A 17,634-nucleotide genomic window follows, 5' to 3' on the forward strand; every position below is an offset into this window, starting at 1 on the left:
TTGTACGCCTACTATTAAAAAAAGGATGCTCTATGCAATTATAAATAGGTTCTAGGGGTACACGGGCAGCAGTGGTGTGGTCAGTGGAGGCCTAGTGGAAGGAGGGACCGCAGACAGGCTTCGAAGGCCTAAAATAAAAAAATTGGGGTGGCTGTAGGCAATTTTAAATTGGTTCCAGGGGTACACGGGCAGCAGTGGTGTGGTCAGTGGAGGCCTAGTGGAAGGAGTGACCGCAGACAGGCATCGAAGGCCTAAAATAAAAAAATTGGGCTGGCTGTAGGCAATTTTAAATTGGTTCCAGGGGTACACGGGCAGCAGTGGCCTGATCAGTGTAGTAGTAGTAGAAAGAACGGACCGCAGACAGGCATCGAAGGCCTAAAATAAAAAAATTGGGCTGGCTGTAGGCAATTTTAAATTGGTTCCAGGGGTACACGGGCAGCAGTGGTGTGGTCAGTGGAGGCATATTGTAAGGAGTGACCGCAGACAGGCATCGAAGGCCTAAAATAATAACACATGGCTGTAGGCAATTTTAAATTGGTTCCAGGGGTACACGGGCAGCAGTGGTGTGGTCAGTGGAGGCCTAGTGGAAGGAGTGACCGCAGACAGGCATCGAAGGCCTAAAATAAAAAAATTGGGCTGGCTGTAGGCAATTTTAAATTGGTTCCAGGGGTACACGGGCAGCAGTGGTGTGGTCAGTGGGGGCCTAGTGGAAGGAGTGACCGCAGACAGGCATCGAAGGCCTAAAATAAAAAAATTGGGCTGGCTGTAGGCAATTTTAAATTGGTTCCAGGGGTACACGGGCAGCAGTGGTGTGGTCAGTGGAGGCATATTGTAAGGAGTGACTGCAGACAGGCATCGAAGGCCTAAAATAATAACACATGGCTGTAGGCAATTTTAAATTGGTTCCAGGGGTACACGGGCAGCAGTGGTGTGGTCAGTGGAGGCATATTGTAAGGAGTGACCGCAGACAGGCATCGAAGGCCTAAAATAATAACACATGGCTGTAGGCAATTTTAAATTGGTTCCAGGGGTACACGGGCAGCAGTGGTGTGGTCAGTGGAGGCCTAGTGGAAGGAGTGACCGCAGACAGGCAGCGAAGTCCTAAAATAAAAAAATTGGGCTGGCTGTAGGCAATTTTAAATTGGTTCCAGGGGTACACGGGCAGCAGTGGTGTGGTCAGTGTAGTAGTAGTAGAAAGAACGGACCGCAGACAGGCATCGAAGGCCTAAAATAAAAAAATTGGGCTGGCTGTAGGCAATTTTAAATTGGTTCCAGGGGTACACGGGCAGCAGTGGTGTGGTCAGTGGAGGCATATTGTAAGGAGTGACCGCAGACAGGCATCGAAGGCCTAAAATAATAACACATGGCTGTAGGCAATTTTAAATTGGTTCCAGGGGTACACGGGCAGCAGTGGTGTGGTCAGTGGAGGCATAGTGGAAGGAGTGACCGCAGACAGGCTTCGAAGGCCTAACATAACAAAAATGTCAATACAATGGTATTGTCAGTGGCAGGCATTGAAGGATGTCAGCGCATAGACTAAACATTTGTGGAGCTGTGAGATAATTTTGCAAGTGGTAGAGCACTGTTTGAGCTGGGGGGGGGGGAACTGTCTTGTGGCCGGCGGTACAGGCCCAGGGCCCCTCATATTACAACGGTGTGTCTGACATTGGGTGCGCACCACCACCGCCAGAGACACTTTATTGTACTAGGAGGGACCCAGTGGCAGTGCCGTCGACCAAAAGCGGGCACACCCACCTCTTCAGACAAACAGCACTCTCACGGGTGCTGTCGCCAAGTGTCGATACCACGGCCCCGTGTGGGGAGTTTGGCCATTTAGTGAGGTGTAAACATGTCGTATGCTGGACAATCAGGTGCAGAAAATTACGAGATTGGAAAAGGCATTCAGAATAGTCCACAGGCAAGACCTTTTCATAGGAAAGCTAGGTGTCAGCCGGGCAAGGTGGGGCAAAAGATTTCGAAATCCAGTTGTGGTTCATTTTAATGAAGGTTAGATCATCTACATTTTGGGTAGCCAGACGAGTCCTTTTTTCTGTTAGTATTGAACCTGCAGCACTGAATACTCTTTCTGATAGGACACTAGCTGCCGGGCAAGCAAGCTCCTGCAATGCATATTCTGCCAATTCTGGCCATGTGTCTAATTTTGATGCCCAGTAATCAAATGGGAATGACGGTTGAGGGAGAACATCGATAAGGGATGAAAAATAGTTTGTAACCATACTGGACAAATGTTGTCTCCTGTCACTTTGAATTGATGCTGCAGTACCTGTCCTGTCTGCGGTCATAGCAAAATCACTCCACAACCTAGTCAGAAAACCCCTCTGGCCAACGCCACTTCTGATTTCTGCCCCTCTAACTCCTCTGGTCTGCTGGCCCCTGCAGCTCGTGTGAGAACGATCACAGGCGCTGTGTGCAGGGAATGCCAGAAGCAAACGGTCAACAAGAGTTGATTGTTTGGTTGCTAATATTAGTTCCAAGTTCTCATGTGGCATTATATTTTGCAATTTGCCTTTATAGCGAGGATCAAGGAGGCAGGCCAACCAGTAATCGTCATCGTTCATCATTTTAGTTATGCGTGTGTCCCTTTTGAGGATACGTAAGGCATAATCCGCCATGTGGGCCAAAGTTCCAGTTCTCAAATCTGCGGTTGTGCTTGGTTGAGGGGCAGTTTCAGGCAAATCCACGTCACTTGCGTCCCTCCAAACACCAGAACCCGGCCTTGCCGCGCCACCAATTTCCAGTGGCCCCGGAAAAGCTTCCTCATTAAAAATATAATCATCCCCATCATCCTCCTCGTCCTCCTCCTCCTCTTCGCCCGCTAACTCGTCCTGTACACTGCCCTGGCCAGACAATGGCTGACTGTCATCAAGGCTTTCCTCTTCCTCAGCTGCAGACGCCTGATCCTTTATGTGCGTCAAACTTTGCATCAGCAGACGCATTAGGGGGATGCTCATGCTTATCATGGCGTTGTCTGCACTAACCAGCCGTGTGCATTCCTCAAAACACTGAAGGACTTGACACATGTCTTGAATCTTCGACCACTGCACACCTGACAACTCCATGTCTGCCATCCTACTGCCTGCCCGTGTATGTGTATCCTCCCACAAAAACATAACAGCCCGCCTCTGTTCGCACAGTCTCTGAAGCATGTGCAGTGTTGAGTTCCACCTTGTTGCAACGTCTATGATTAGGCGATGCTGGGGAAGGTTCAAAGAACGCTGATAGGTCTGCATACGTCTGGAGTGTACGGGCGAACGGCGGATATGTGAGCAAAGTCCACGCACTTTGAGGAGCAGGTCGGATAACCCCGGATAACTTTTCAGGAAGCACTGCACCACCAGGTTTAAGGTGTGAGCCAGGCAAGGAATGTGTTTCAGTTGGGAAAGGGAGATGGCAGCCATGAAATTCCTTCCGTTATCACTCACTACCTTGCCTGCCTCAAGATCTACAGTGCCCAGCCACGACTGCGTTTCTTTCTGCAAGAACTCGGACAGAACTTCCGCGGTGTGTCTGTTGTCGCCCAAACACTTCATAGCCAATACAGCCTGCTGACGTTTGCCAGTAGCTGCCCCATAATGGGAGACCTGGTGTGCAACAGTGGCAGCTGCGGATGGAGTGGTTGTGCGACTGCGGTCTGTGGACGAGCTCTCGCTTCTGCAGGAGGACGAAGAGGAGGAGGAGGGGGTGCGAACGGCTACAGCCAACTGTTTCCTAGACCGTGGGCTAGGCAGAACTGTCCCAAACTTGCTGTCCCCTGTGGACCCTGCATCCACAACATTCACCCAGTGTGCCGTGATGGACACGTAACGTCCCTGGCCATGCCTACTGGTCCATGCATCTGTTGTCAGGTGCACCTTTGTGCTCACAGATTGCCTGAGTGCATGGACGATGCGCTCTTTAACATGCTGGTGGAGGGCTGGGATGGCTTTTCTGGAAAAAAAGTGTCGACTGGGTAGCTCGTAGCGTGGTACAGCGTAGTCCATCAGGGCTTTGAAAGCTTCGCTTTCAACTAACCGGTAGGGCATCATCTCTAACGAGATTAGTCTAGCTATGTGGGCGTTCAAACCCTGTGTACGCGGATGCGAGGCTAAGTACTTCCTTTTTCTAACCATAGTCTCATGTAGGGTGAGCTGGACTGGAGAGCTGGAGATCGTGGAACTAGCGGGGGTGCCGGTGGACATGGCAGACTGAGAGACGGTGGGAGATGGTATTGTTGCCGCCAGTGCCCTAGATGCAGTGTTTCCTACTACGAAACTGGTGATTCCCTGACCCTGACTGCTTTGGCCTGGCAAAGAAACCTGCACAGATACTGCAGGTGGTGCGGAAAATGGTGGCCCTACACTGCCAGAAGGGATGTTGCGTTGCTGACTAGCTTCATTGGCCGAGGGTGCTACAACCTTAAGGGACGTTTGGTAGTTAGTCCAGGCTTGCAAATGCATGGTGGTTAAATGTCTATGCATGCAACTTGTATTGAGACTTTTCAGATTCTGTCCTCTGCTTAAGGTAGTTGAACATTTTTGACAGATGACTTTGCGCTGATCAATTGGATGTTGTTTAAAAAAATGCCAGACTGCACTCTTTCTAGCATCGGATACCTTTTCAGGCATTGCAGACTGAGCTTTAACCGGATGGCCACGCTGTCCTCCAACAGGTTTTGGCTTTGCCACGCGTTTTGGGCAAGATACGGGCCCGGCAGATGGAACCTGTTGCAATGTTGATGCCTGCTGCGGCCCCTCCTCCTCCGCTTCAGAACTGCTGCCGCCTGCACCCTGTTCCCCCAATGGCTGCCAATCGGGGTCAAGAACTGGGTCATCTATTACCTCTTCTTGTAGCTCGTGTGCAACTTCGTCTGTGTCACCGTGTCGGTCGGTGGTATAGCGTTCGTGATGGGGCAACATAGTCTCATCAGGGTCTGATTCTTGATCATTACCCTGCGAGGGCAATGTTGTGGTCTGAGTCAAAGGACCAGCATAGTAGTCTGGCTGTGGCTGTGCATCAGTGCACTCCATGTCAGATTCAACTTGTAATGGGCATGGACTGTTAACTGCTTCACTTTCTAAGCCAGGGACGGTATGTGTAAAGAGCTCCATGGAGTAACCCGTTGTGTCGCCTGCTGCATTCTTCTCTGTTGTTGTTTTTGCTGAAGAGGACAAGGAAGCGACTTGTCCCTGACAGTGAACATCCACTAACGACGCGCTGCTTTTACATTTACCAGTTTCACGAGAGGAGGCAAAAGAGCTAGAGGCTGAGTCAGCAAGATAAGCCAAAACTTGCTCTTGCTGCTCCGGCTTTAAAAGCGGTTTTCCTACTCCCAGAAAAGGGAGCGTTCGAGGCCTTGTGTAGCCAGACGACGAACCTGGCTCCACAGCTCCAGACTTAGGTGCAATATTTTTTTTCCCACGACCAGCTGATGCTCCACCACTACCACTACCCTCATTACCAGCTGACAATGAACGCCCCCGGCCACGACCTCTTCCACCAGACTTCCTCATTGTTTTAAAAACGTAACCAAACTAACGGTATTTGTTGCTGTCACACAACTTACACGGTGAGCTATAACTTCAGTATGATTTAGCTACCCCTTTACAGGTGAGTGAGACCACAACGAAAATCAGGCACAATGTTACACACTCTGTTGTTGGTGGAAACAAATGAGAGACATGCCACACACGCAGGACTGTCACTGAAGCACAAATGTAAATATTAATCTCCCACTGATTTGATTTTTTTTTTTTTTTCAGGGAGACGTTAGGAAAAAAAAATAATAGAATAAAATGATTTTTTCAGGAAGAATTTAGAAACCAAATAAAATAAAATGATTTTTTCAGGGAGAATTTAGAAAACAAATAAAACAAGAAAAGGCTTTCTATGGCCCACTGAGTGAGAGATGACGCACACAGGAGTCAGGAGTGGCACACAAGCCCAGAGGCCAATATTTATCTCCCACTGATTGATGTAGTGATTTTTTCAGGTAGATTTTGGAACCCAAATCAAGCTAAAAAAATAATAGGCTTTCTATGGCCCACAATTGGAGAGAGAGAGAGAGATGGCACACCCAGGAGTCAAGACTGGCACACAAGCAGAAAGGGCAATATTAATCTCCCACTGATTTTTTTTTTTTTTTTTTTCAGGGAGACTTTAGGAAAAAAAAAATAGAATAAAATGATTTTTTCAGGAAGAATTTAGAAACCAAATAAAATAAAATGATTTTTTCAGGGAGAATTTAGAAAACAAATAAAACAAGAAAAGGCTTTCTATGGCCCACTGAGTGAGAGATGACGCACACAGGAGTCAGGAGTGGCACGCAAGCCCAGAGGCCAATATTGTTCTCCCAATGATTGATGTAGTGATTTTTTTCAGGTAGATTTTGGAACCCAAATCAAGCTAAAAAAATAATAGGCTTTCTATGGCCCACAATTGGAGAGAGAGAGAGAGATGGCACACCCAGGAGTCAAGACTGGCACACAAGCAGAAAGGGCAATATTAATCTCCCACTGATTTTTTTTTTTTTTTTTTTTTTCAGGGAGACTTTAGGAAAAAAAAATAATAGAATAAAATGATTTTTTCAGGAAGAATTTAGAAACCAAATAAAATAAAATGATTTTTTCAGGGAGAATTTAGAAAACAAATAAAACAAGAAAAGGCTGTATATGGCCCACTGAGTGAGAGATGACGCACACAGGAGTCAGGAGTGGCACACAAGCCCAGAGGCCAATATTTATCTCCCACTGATTGATGTAGTGATTTTTTCAGGTAGATTTTGGAACCCAAATCAAGCTAAAAAAATAATAGGCTTTCTATGGCCCACAATTGGAGAGAGAGAGAGAGAGATGGCACACCCAGGAGTCAAGACTGGCACACAAGCAGAAAGGGCAATATTAATCTCCCACTGATTTTATTTATTTATTTTTTTCAGGGAGACTTTAGGAAAAAAAAATAATATAATAAAATGATTTTTTCAGGAAGAATTTAGAAACCAAATAAAATAAAATGATTTTTTCAGGGAGAATTTAGAAAACAAATAAAACAAGAAAAGGCTGTATATGGCCCACTGAGTGAGAGATGACGCACACAGGAGTCAGAAGTGGCACACAAGCCCAGAGGCCAATATTTATCTCCCACTGATTGATGTAGTGATTTTTTCAGGTAAATTTTGGAACCCAAATCAAGCTAAAAAAATAATAGGCTTTCTATGGCCCACAATTGGAGAGAGAGAGAGAGATGGCACACCCAGGAGTCAAGACTGGCACACAAGCAGAAAGGGCAATATTAATCTCCCACTGATTTTTTTTTTTTTTTTCAGGGAGACTTTAGGAAAAAAAAAAATAGAATAAAATGATTTTTTCAGGAAGAATTTAGAAACCAAATAAAATAAAATGATTTTTTCAGGGAGAATTTAGAAAACAAATAAAAGAAAAAATAGGCTTTCTATGGCCCACGGAGTGAGAGATGACGCACACAGGAGTCAGGAGTGGCACACAAGCCCAGAGGCCAATATTGTTCTCCCAATGATTGATGTAGTGATTTTTTCAGGTAGATTTTGGAACCCAAATCAAGCTAAAAAAATAATAGGCTTTCTCTGGCCCATAATTGGAGAGAGAGAGAGAGAGATGGCACACCCAGGAGTCAAGACTGGCACACAAGCAGAAAGGGCAATATTAATCTCCCACTGATTTGATTTTTTTTTTTTTTCCAGGGAGACTTTAGAAAAAAAAAAATAATAAAAAAAAAAAATGATTTTTTCAGGAAGAATTTAGAAACCAAATAAAATAAAAATGATTTTTTCAGGGAGAATTTATAAAACAAATAAAACAAAAAATAGGCTTTCTATGGCCCACTGAGTGAGAGATGACGCACACAGGAATCAGGAGTGGCACACAAGCCCAGAGGCCAATATTTATCTCCCTCTGATTGATTTTTTGATTTTTTCAGGTAGAATTTAGAACCCAAATCAACCAAAAAAATAAATAGGCTTTCTATGGCCCACTATTTGTGAGAGAGATGGCACGCTCAGGACTGGCACACAAGCCCAGAGGCCAATATTAATCTCCCACTTTTTATTTTTTTTCAGGGAAAATTTATAAACCCAATAAAAAAAATAATAAATAGGCTTTCTATGGCCCACTATCTGAGAGAGAGAGATGGCACGCTTAGGACTGGCACACAAGCCCAAAGGCCAATATTAATCTCCCTTTTTTTTTTCAGGGAGAATTTATAAAACCAAAAAAAAAAAAATAAATAGGCTTTCTATGGCCCACTATTTGTGAGAGAGATGGCACGCTCAGGACTGGCACACAAGCCCAGAGGCCAATATTAATCTCCCACTTTTTTTTTTTGTTCCAGGGAAAATTTATAAACCCAATAAAAAAAATAATAAATAGGCTTTCTATGGCCCACTATCTGAGAGAGAGAGATGGCACGCTTAGGACTGGCACACAAGCCCAAAGGCCAATATTAATCTCCCTTTTTTTTCAGGGAGAATTTATAAAACCAAAAAAAATAAAATAAATAGGCTTTCTATGGCCCACTATTTGTGAGAGAGATGGCACGCTCAGGACTGGCACACAAGCCCAGAGGCCAATATTAATCTCCCACTGATTGATTTATTGATTTTTTCAGGTAGAATTTAGAACCCAAATAAAGCAAAAAAAAAAAAATAGGCTTTCTATGGCCCACTGAGTGAGTGATGATGCACACAGGAGTCAGGAGTGGCACACAAGCCCTGAGGCCAATATTTTTCTCCCACTGATTGATGTAGTGATTTTTTCAGGTAGATTTTAGAACCCAAATCAAGCAAAAAAATAAATAGGCTTTCTATGGCCCACTGAGTGAGAGATGGCACACACAGGGATGGCACTCTAGCAGAAATGTCAATCTTAATCTCCCACAAAAAAAAAAAAAACAGGGAGTGTCCAACAATTACTATCTCCCTGCAGTAATCTCAGCCAGGTATGGCAGGCAGCAATAAGGAGTGGACTGATGCACAAATGAAATAAAAAGTGTGGACAAACAAAAAAGATTGCTGTGCAGAAAGGAAGGAACAAGAGGATTTGTGCTTTGAAAAAAGCAGTTGGTTTGCACAGCGGCGTACACACAGCAATGCAGCTATCAGGGAGCCTTCTAGGGCAGCCCAATGAGCTACAGCGCTGAGGGGAAAAATAAAAAAAATGTAGCTTCCACTGTCCCTGCACACCGAAGGTGGTGTTGGGCAGTGGAAATCGCTACAGCACAAGCGGTTTGGTGGTTAATGGACCCTGCCTAACGCTATCCCTGCTTCTGACGAAGCGGCAGCAACCTCTCCCTAAGCTCAGATCAGCAGCAGTAACATGGCGGTCGGCGGGAACGCCCCTTTATAGCCCCTGTGACGCCGCAGACAGCAAGCCAATCACTGCAATGCCCTTCTCTAAGATGGTGGGGACCAGGACCTATGTCATCACGCTGCCCACACTCTGCGTTTACCTTCATTGGCTGAGAAATGGCGCTTTTTGCGTCATTGAAACGCGACTTTGGTGCGAAAGTCGCGTACCGCATGGCCGACAACGCACAGGGGTCGGATCGGGTTTCATGAAACTCGACTTTGCCAAAAGTCGGCGACTTTTGAAAATGTTCGACCCGTTTCGCTCAACCCTAATGTTGAGTATTATTTATCCAGGACAAGCACCTGTTTGCAATCTGCAGCGCCATTAGTGGCTCAAGCGCACTGTCTTGCAGGCCAGATACGGCGCATCATATCCAGCCGTCCATGTGACCAGGCGGGGGAGAGAAATCCCTCATGACGTCAAGAACACGCCGTGTCACTTCCAGATGCTGGGGAGAATGTGCCAAGGATCCTGCTGCTCTGCGCATGTGCACGCGCCACAACAGCCATACTTGAAAGAGGCAAAACAGAGGGCAGAAAATAAGGTATGAAATAATGTATGCTATATGAATAGATCACAATTGGAGTCCTAAAAATAAAGGACATTTACTGAAGTGAACAATAATATTAATTATGTGAAACAATATATAATAATAAGATACTAGTAGGAAACCCCAGTCTACCTAATAAAGTGCTATTGTGCTAAAAAGTGCAGAAGTGCCTAATATGAGTGAAAACCTTTTTATATAAAAATATATACCACATTTATACTACATATCATAAAACTCACATACAGAGTATACAGTGAATAGCAACACACAAGCTTATCCAATATGCATCTTGCTGCACTTCCGAAGCCTCATAATGATGGATGGCGCTCTATGTTCATCGGCCAGATCACAAGTATGTTCCAGGTAAATATCTCGATATTTCAAGGATTCAGTAACACTCACAACATCAGGCAGTGATGGAAATAGGTAGGTGAGATGAAGGTACTATATAAATACAAAAACACACAAAATTAAAATCTCAAAAACAGGGAGAAAGCAGACCATGAACATATATATTAAAAAAGGACGCAAAACTGAGTTGCTCATTGAGACCTTTCGGGGACATAGTCCCAAGTGTGGCTATCCAGCGACATTCTATCTGGGCTAAAGTCCGCCTCATGTCTTCACCCCTTATCCCACATTTAACACGGTCAATACCGAACACCTTCAAATCTTTAGGATTATATCCGTGGTGCAACCTAAAATGGCAGGGGATGGTCTTTAAAGAGGCAATATCTTACACCTCACTGGCTGCTGTAATATCTCTTATATGTTCACGGGTCCTAACCCTGAATTCACGTGAGGTTAGTCCAATGTAAGATAAATCACATGTACATCTGGCCATATATAACACAAATATGGTACTGCAAGATATGTAATCTGTGATTTTAAATTCTTTTTGGCCATCAGCTGAGGTGAAGGACATAGCCCTTACATGATTCTGGCAGGCTAAGCAGTCACCACATGGGTAAAAACCCCACCTACGTTTTTCAGCTCCAAATATGGCGGGGGTTTTGTTTACGTAGTGACTCCTTACCTGCATATCTCTCAGGTTTTTACCCCTTCTGGTTGTCATAAGTGGTTCATCAGAGAGACATTTTGCTAGTGTGGTTTCTGTTTTTAAGATTGGCCAATGTCTACTCAAAATTTTTCTCATCATCCTCCATTGGTGATTAAATGTAGAGATATGACGGATTTTACCATCGTCATTTTTTTTCCGATTTTTTTATGCGAGAGTAAGTTGCATCTTCTTTGGTTTCTGGCACGGGCATAGTCACATTTAATGCACCTGTTGCTATATCCATGCACCCAAAACCTCTCCCCAAGGTCCACCGACTGCCTCTCAAATGTCTCCTCAGTAGAACAAATTCTCCTCATCCCTAAAGATTGCCAAATCGGAATAGCTGAAACTGTAGAGCTAATATGAGACGATGAGGCATGGAGGAGTGCAATTTACAGAGGTTTACTTCCTAAAAACATCAGTGTGTATTGAACCATCATCCTGGACCCAGCAAAGTAATGTCCATGAATGAGATTTCCTTATGGTGGAAATTATGTGTGAGCCTGATGTTGAGGCCATTGCAATTCAATTCCTGCATAAATACATGAAGCTGTTCAACCGATCTTTGCCAAATAAATAAAATGTCATCAATAAAACGATACCACCCCAGAATCTGGGGAGTGGAGTGTGTGCCCCCTTGAAAAATGCTCCTCTACCTGTGACTAAGAAAGAGGTTAGCATACGAGGGCGTACACGCCGCTCCCATAGCAGTACCACAATTTTGGAGGTAGTATCTGTCCTTAAAAGTAAAAAATTATGTATAAGGATGAATCGCAAAAGCCTCAACACCAGGCTCCCAACCTCCGCATCAATGTTACTGGATTCCAAAAAGAAAGCGGCAGCCTCCAGTCCATCGTCATGGTGGATGGAGGTGTATAATGCCTCCACATCCACTCTGATGAGGAGAATATCAGGTTCCAAAATTAAACCGTCAAGACGCCTCAGGACGTCCGTAGTGTCCCTAACATAGCAGGGTAATGTTTCAACCTGCGATCTCAAGTAGTAATCAACAAATTTGCATATCGGATCAGACATCCCTCCGATGCCAGAGACAAACGGACGCCCAGGAGGATTGACAGCGTCTTTGTGGACCTTGGGGAGTAAGTAAAATGTGGGGACAACAGGACATTTTACCACCAATCCATCGAAGATCTTCTTACTAATATTCCCTTTATCAAATGATTCTTCCAATATCTCAGTTAACTCAGACAAAAAACGAGACAGAGGATTCTAAAAAAGTGAGACATACGTCTCTCATATTTGTCAATAGGCCAAACAACCACATTCCCTCCCTTGTCAGCAGGTCTTATAACAACATCCTGCATTGCCATGACTTCACGCAATGCTTTTCTTTGACACCAGGTCAGATTGTCTTTTTTTATTTTGTTATTGATAGTTTTTAAATCTGCAGCAACCAAATTTGTGAAAATTTTCACCTGGGGGCAGATAGACACGGGAGGGAACGTGGTTGACTTAGCAAACATGGGAGGAGGGATACCTGTAGATAGGCCAGTAGATTCACGGTAGATTCACTCTGTCTTCCAAGATGGAGATGGCCTTTTGTTCAGTGATACACATCCCTCCATTGAAGATCGAGAATGAAGCTTTTTCAAGACAAGCTTTCGTGAAAAGAGATTCAAATCTTTCTATGCTGTGAAATAATCATTACAAGGAGAAAAGGAAAGGCCAAGACCCAGACCTTCACATTGAACATCCGTCAAGGTAATATTCCTCGAAGGAGTGAGAATTTTATTAATCTCCTCCTGAATGCCATCAAGATCTTTATCAATTTCAGTCATAGTTATTTCATTATTTTTGATTAGTAGTCCCATAAATCCCCTAGAACAAGTTGATGCAACTTCCTCCCATTGATTTTTGAATACTTCATCATCTATATCAAAAGAGAGGAAAACCTGAATGCATAATCCTTTTGGGATTAAACCACAAGAGATATATATCTCAAGAAACGATTTATTCCACCATAGGGGGGTCCTTTTTTTTAAGTAAATCCTTATACTTATTGGTCAGGTCAGACAAATCCCTGGATTTAGAATCTCAGCCACTGCTGAAGACCTTGTCAAGCTGTAAAAGCCAAGTTTTTTCCTGTGCTTTAAAGTCCATTTGATCAATGAAATGAGCTGTGAAAAAGCAGATAAATACTAAGAACAGGTTCCACTGATACATATCATTCAGGAATATAAGGGTACCGTCACACTATACGATTTACCAACGATCACGACCAGTGATACGACCTGGCCGTGATCGTTGGTAAGTCGTAGTGTGGTCGCTGGAGAGCTGTCACACAGACAGCTCTCCAGCGACCAACGATGCCGAGGTCCCCGGGTAACCAGGGTAAACATCGGGTTACTAAGCGCAGGACCGCGCTTAGTAACCCGATGTTTACCCTGGTTACCAGTGTAAAAAAAAACAAACAGTACATACTTACATTCCGGTGTCTGTCCCTTGCCGTCTGCTTCCCGCACTCACTGACTGCCGGCCGTAAAGTGAAAGCACAGCACAGCGGTGACGTCACCGCTGTGCTCTGCTTTCACTTTACGGCCGGCAGTCAGTGAGTGCGGGAAGCAGACGGCAAGGGACCTGACGGACACCAGAATGTAAGTATGTACTGTTTGTTTTTTTTTTACATTTACGCTGGTAACCAGGGTAAACATCGGGTTACTAAGCGCGGCCCTGCGCTTAGTAACCCGATGTTTACCCTGGTTACAAGCGAACGCATCGCTAGATCGGTGTCACACACACCGATCCAGCGATGACAGCGGGAGATCCAGCGACGAAAGAATGTTCCAAACGATCTGCTACGACGTACGATTCTCAGCAGGATCCCTGATCGCTGCTGCGTGTCAGACACAGCGATATCGTATGGATATCGCTGGAACGTCACGAATCGTACCGTCAAAAAGGCACTGTGTGACGGTACCCTAAGGCTATGTGCACACGTTGCAGATTAGGCTTAGGAATTTCTGGTGCGGATTCTGCATCTCTTGGCAGAAAACGCAGGTGCGGATTTGACGCATTTTTGTGTGGATTTTGTGCGGTTTTGTTGCGTATTTACTGTGGATTTTTTGCGGATTTACTGCATTTTTTACCCCCCCAGATTTCTATAATGGAATGGGTACAAAAACACTGCAGATCAGCAAAAAAGAAGTGACATGCTACTTCTTTTAATCCGCAGCGTTTCCACACGGAATTTTCCGCACCATTAGCACAGCATTTTTTTGTATCATTGATTTACATTGTACTGTAAATCACTTGAGGATCTGCAGCGTTTCTGCACCACAAAAAACGCTGTAGATCCACAGGAAACCAGCAACGTGTGCACATACCCTAAGGCAAATCGCCTATAAATGGGACAGCACCATTGTTACTATGGACACTCCAGCAACATAGATCCTACAACAATTCACGGAGTAAAAAGTCCAACCACAAATTCTTTATATTTAAAAAGTGATTCTATTTATTAACCCAATTTTAAACAAATAATACATACAGACTTAAATGACAAAGTACATCCAGAGCTCGTGTGCAAAGGACAAAAGACACTGTAGTAACCACAAAGAGTTGATCAGTATACCCATATGAGTTTACTCTGCAGATCTAATCATGTGCAAGATCATCCAAAAAGTGCAAAGTGCAAAAAAGAATGCAGAGGTTTAAAATGTTCTATCCTCCAGACAAGCATGACTTTACATAGCACAAAATGTGTTCATAGCATTAACCCCTTCATGACTCAGCCTATTTTGACCTTAAAGACCTTGCCGTTTTTTGCAATTCTGACCAGTGTCCATTTATGAGGTAATAACTCAGGAACGCTTCAACGGATCCTAGCGGTTCTGAGATTGTTTTTTCGTGACATATTGGGCTTCATGTTAGTGGTAAATTTAGGTCAATAAATTCTGCGTTTATTTGTGATAAAAACGGAAATTAGGCGAAAATTTTGAAAATTTCGCAATTTTCACATTTTGAATTTTTATTCTGTTAAACCAGAGAGTTATGTGACACAAAATAGTTAATAAATAACATTTCCCACATGTATACTTTACATCAGCACAATTTTGGAAACAAAATTTTTTTTTGCTAGGAAGTTATAAGGGTTAAAATTTGACCAGCGATTTCTCATTTTTACAACAAAATTTACAAAACCATTTTTTTTAGGGACCACCTCACATTTGAAGTCAGTTTGAGGGGTCTATATGGCTGAAAATACCCAAAAGTGACACCATTCTAAAAAACGCACCCCTCAAGGTACTCAAAACCACATTCAATAAGTTTATTAACCCTTCAGGTACTTCACAGCAGCAGAAGCAACATGGAAGGAAAAAATGAACATTTAACTTTTTAGTCACAAAAATTATGTTTTAGCAACAATTTTTTTATTTTCCCAATGGTAAAAGGAGAAACTGAACCACGAAAGTTGTTGTCCAATTTGTCCTGAGTACGCTGATACCTCACTTGTGGGGGTAAACCACTGTTTGGGCGCACGGCAGGGCTTGGAAGGGAAGGAGCGCCATTTGACTTTTTGAATGAAAAATTGGCTTCACTCTTTAGCGGACACCATGTCACGTTTGGAGAGCCCCCGCGTGCCTAAAAATTGGAGCTCCCCCACAAGTGACCCCATTTTGGAAACTAGACGCCCCAAGGAACTTATTTAGATGCATAGTGAGCACTTTGAACCCCCAGGTGCTTCACAAATTGATCCGTAAAAATGAAAAAGTACTTTTTTTTCACAAAAAAATTCTTTTAGCCTCAATTTTTTCATTTTCACATGGGCAACAGGATAAAATGGATCCTAAAATTTGTTGGGCAATTTCTCCTGAGTACACCAATACCTCACATGTGGGGGTAAACCACTGTTTGGGCACATGGTAAAGCTCAGAAGGGAAGGAGCGCCATTTGACTTTTTGAATGAAAAATTATCTCCATCGTTAGCGGACACCATGTCGCGTTTGGAGAGCCCCTGTGTGCATAAACTTTGGCGCTCCCCCACAAGTGACCCCATTTTGGAAACTAGACCCCCCAAGGAACTTATCTAGATGCCTAGTGAGCACTTGAAACCCTCAGGTGCTTCACAAATTGATCTGTAAAAATGAAAAAGTACTTTTTTTTCACAAAAAAATTATTTTCGCCTCAATTTTTTCATTTTCACATGGGCAATAGGATAAAATAGATCATAAAATTTGTTGGGCAATTTCTCCCGAGTACGCCAATACCTCATATGTGGGGGTAAACCACTGTTTGGGCACACGGCAGGGCTCGGAAGGGAAGGCGCGCCATTTGACTTTTTGAATGGAAAATTAGCTCCAATTGTTAGCGGACACCATGTCGCGTTTGGAGAGAGTGTGCCTAAACATTGGAGCTCCCCCACAAGTGACCCCATTTTGGAAACTAGACCCCCCATGGAACTTATCTAGATGCATATTGAGCAATTTAAACCCCCAGGTGCTTCACAGAAGTTTATAACGCAGAGCCATGAAAATAAAAAATAATTTTTCTTTCCTCAAAAATGATCTTTTAGCCTGGAATTTCCTATTTTGCCAAGAGTAATAGGAGAAATTGGACCCCAAATGTTGTTGTACAGTTTGTCCTGAGTACGAAGATACCCCATATGTGGGGGTAAACCACTGTTTGGGCACACGGCAGGGCTCGGAAGGGAAGGCACGCCATTTGGCTTTTTAAATGGAAAATTAGCTCCAATCATTAGCGGACACCATGTCACGTTTGGAGAGCCCCTGTGTGCCTAAACATTGGAAATCCCCCACAAATGACCCCATTTTGGAAACTAGACCCCCAAAGGAACTAATCTAGATGTGTGGTGAGGACTTTGAACCCCCAAGTGCTTCACAGAAGTTTATAACGCAGAGCCATGAAAATAAAAAAATAAAAAATTATTTTCTCAAAAATGATCTTTTAGCCTGCAATTTTTTATTTTCCCAAGGGTAACAGGAGCAATTTGACCGCAAAAGTTGTTGTCCAGTTTCTCCTGAGTACGCTGATACCCCATATGTGGGGGTAAACCACTGTTTGGGCACATGCCGGGGCTCGGAAGTGAAGTAGTGACGTTTTGAAATGCAGACTTTGATGGAATGCTCTGTGGGCGTCACGTTGCGTTTGCAGAGCCCCTGATGTGGCTAAACAGTAGAAACCCCCCACAAGTGACCCCATTTTGGAAACTAGACCACAAAAGGAACTTATCTAGATGTGTGGTGAGCACTTTGAACCCCCAAGTGCTTCACAGAAGTTTATAATGCAGAGCCGTGAAAATAATAAATACGTTTTCTTTCCTCAAAAATAATTATTTAGCCCAGAATTTTTTAATTTTCCCAAAGGTAACAGGAGAAATTTGACCCCAATATTTGTTGTCCAGTTTCTCCTGAGTACGGTGATACCCCATATGTGGGGGTAAACTACTGTTTGGGCACATGCCGGGGCTCGGAATTGAAGTAGTGATGTTTTGAAATGCAGACTTTGATGGAATGCTCTGCGGGCGTCACGTTGCGTTTGCAGAGCCCCTGATGTGGCTAAACAGTAGAAGCCCCCCACAAGTGACCCCATTTTGGAAACTAGACCCCGAAAGGAACTCATCTAGATGTGTGGTGAGCACTTTGAACCCCCAAGTGCTTCATAGAAGT

General features: G+C 43.9%; 1 long non-coding RNA gene across 1 annotated transcript in view; it reads right to left on the bottom strand.

The window, feature by feature from the left end:
- Nucleotides 1-10,181: 10,181 nt before the first annotated feature.
- LOC138672085 (uncharacterized) overlaps nt 10,182-17,634 on the bottom strand; it is a 160,399-nt gene continuing 152,946 nt past the window's right edge. The window contains exon 3 of the long non-coding RNA XR_011319568.1: nt 10,182-10,371. This is a non-coding gene — a long non-coding RNA (uncharacterized lncRNA). The remainder of the gene's footprint in view (nt 10,372-17,634) is intronic.

Source organism: Ranitomeya imitator, chromosome 3 (assembly GCF_032444005.1).
Source record: "Ranitomeya imitator isolate aRanImi1 chromosome 3, aRanImi1.pri, whole genome shotgun sequence".
Classification (NCBI taxonomy): domain Eukaryota; kingdom Metazoa; phylum Chordata; class Amphibia; order Anura; family Dendrobatidae; genus Ranitomeya; species Ranitomeya imitator.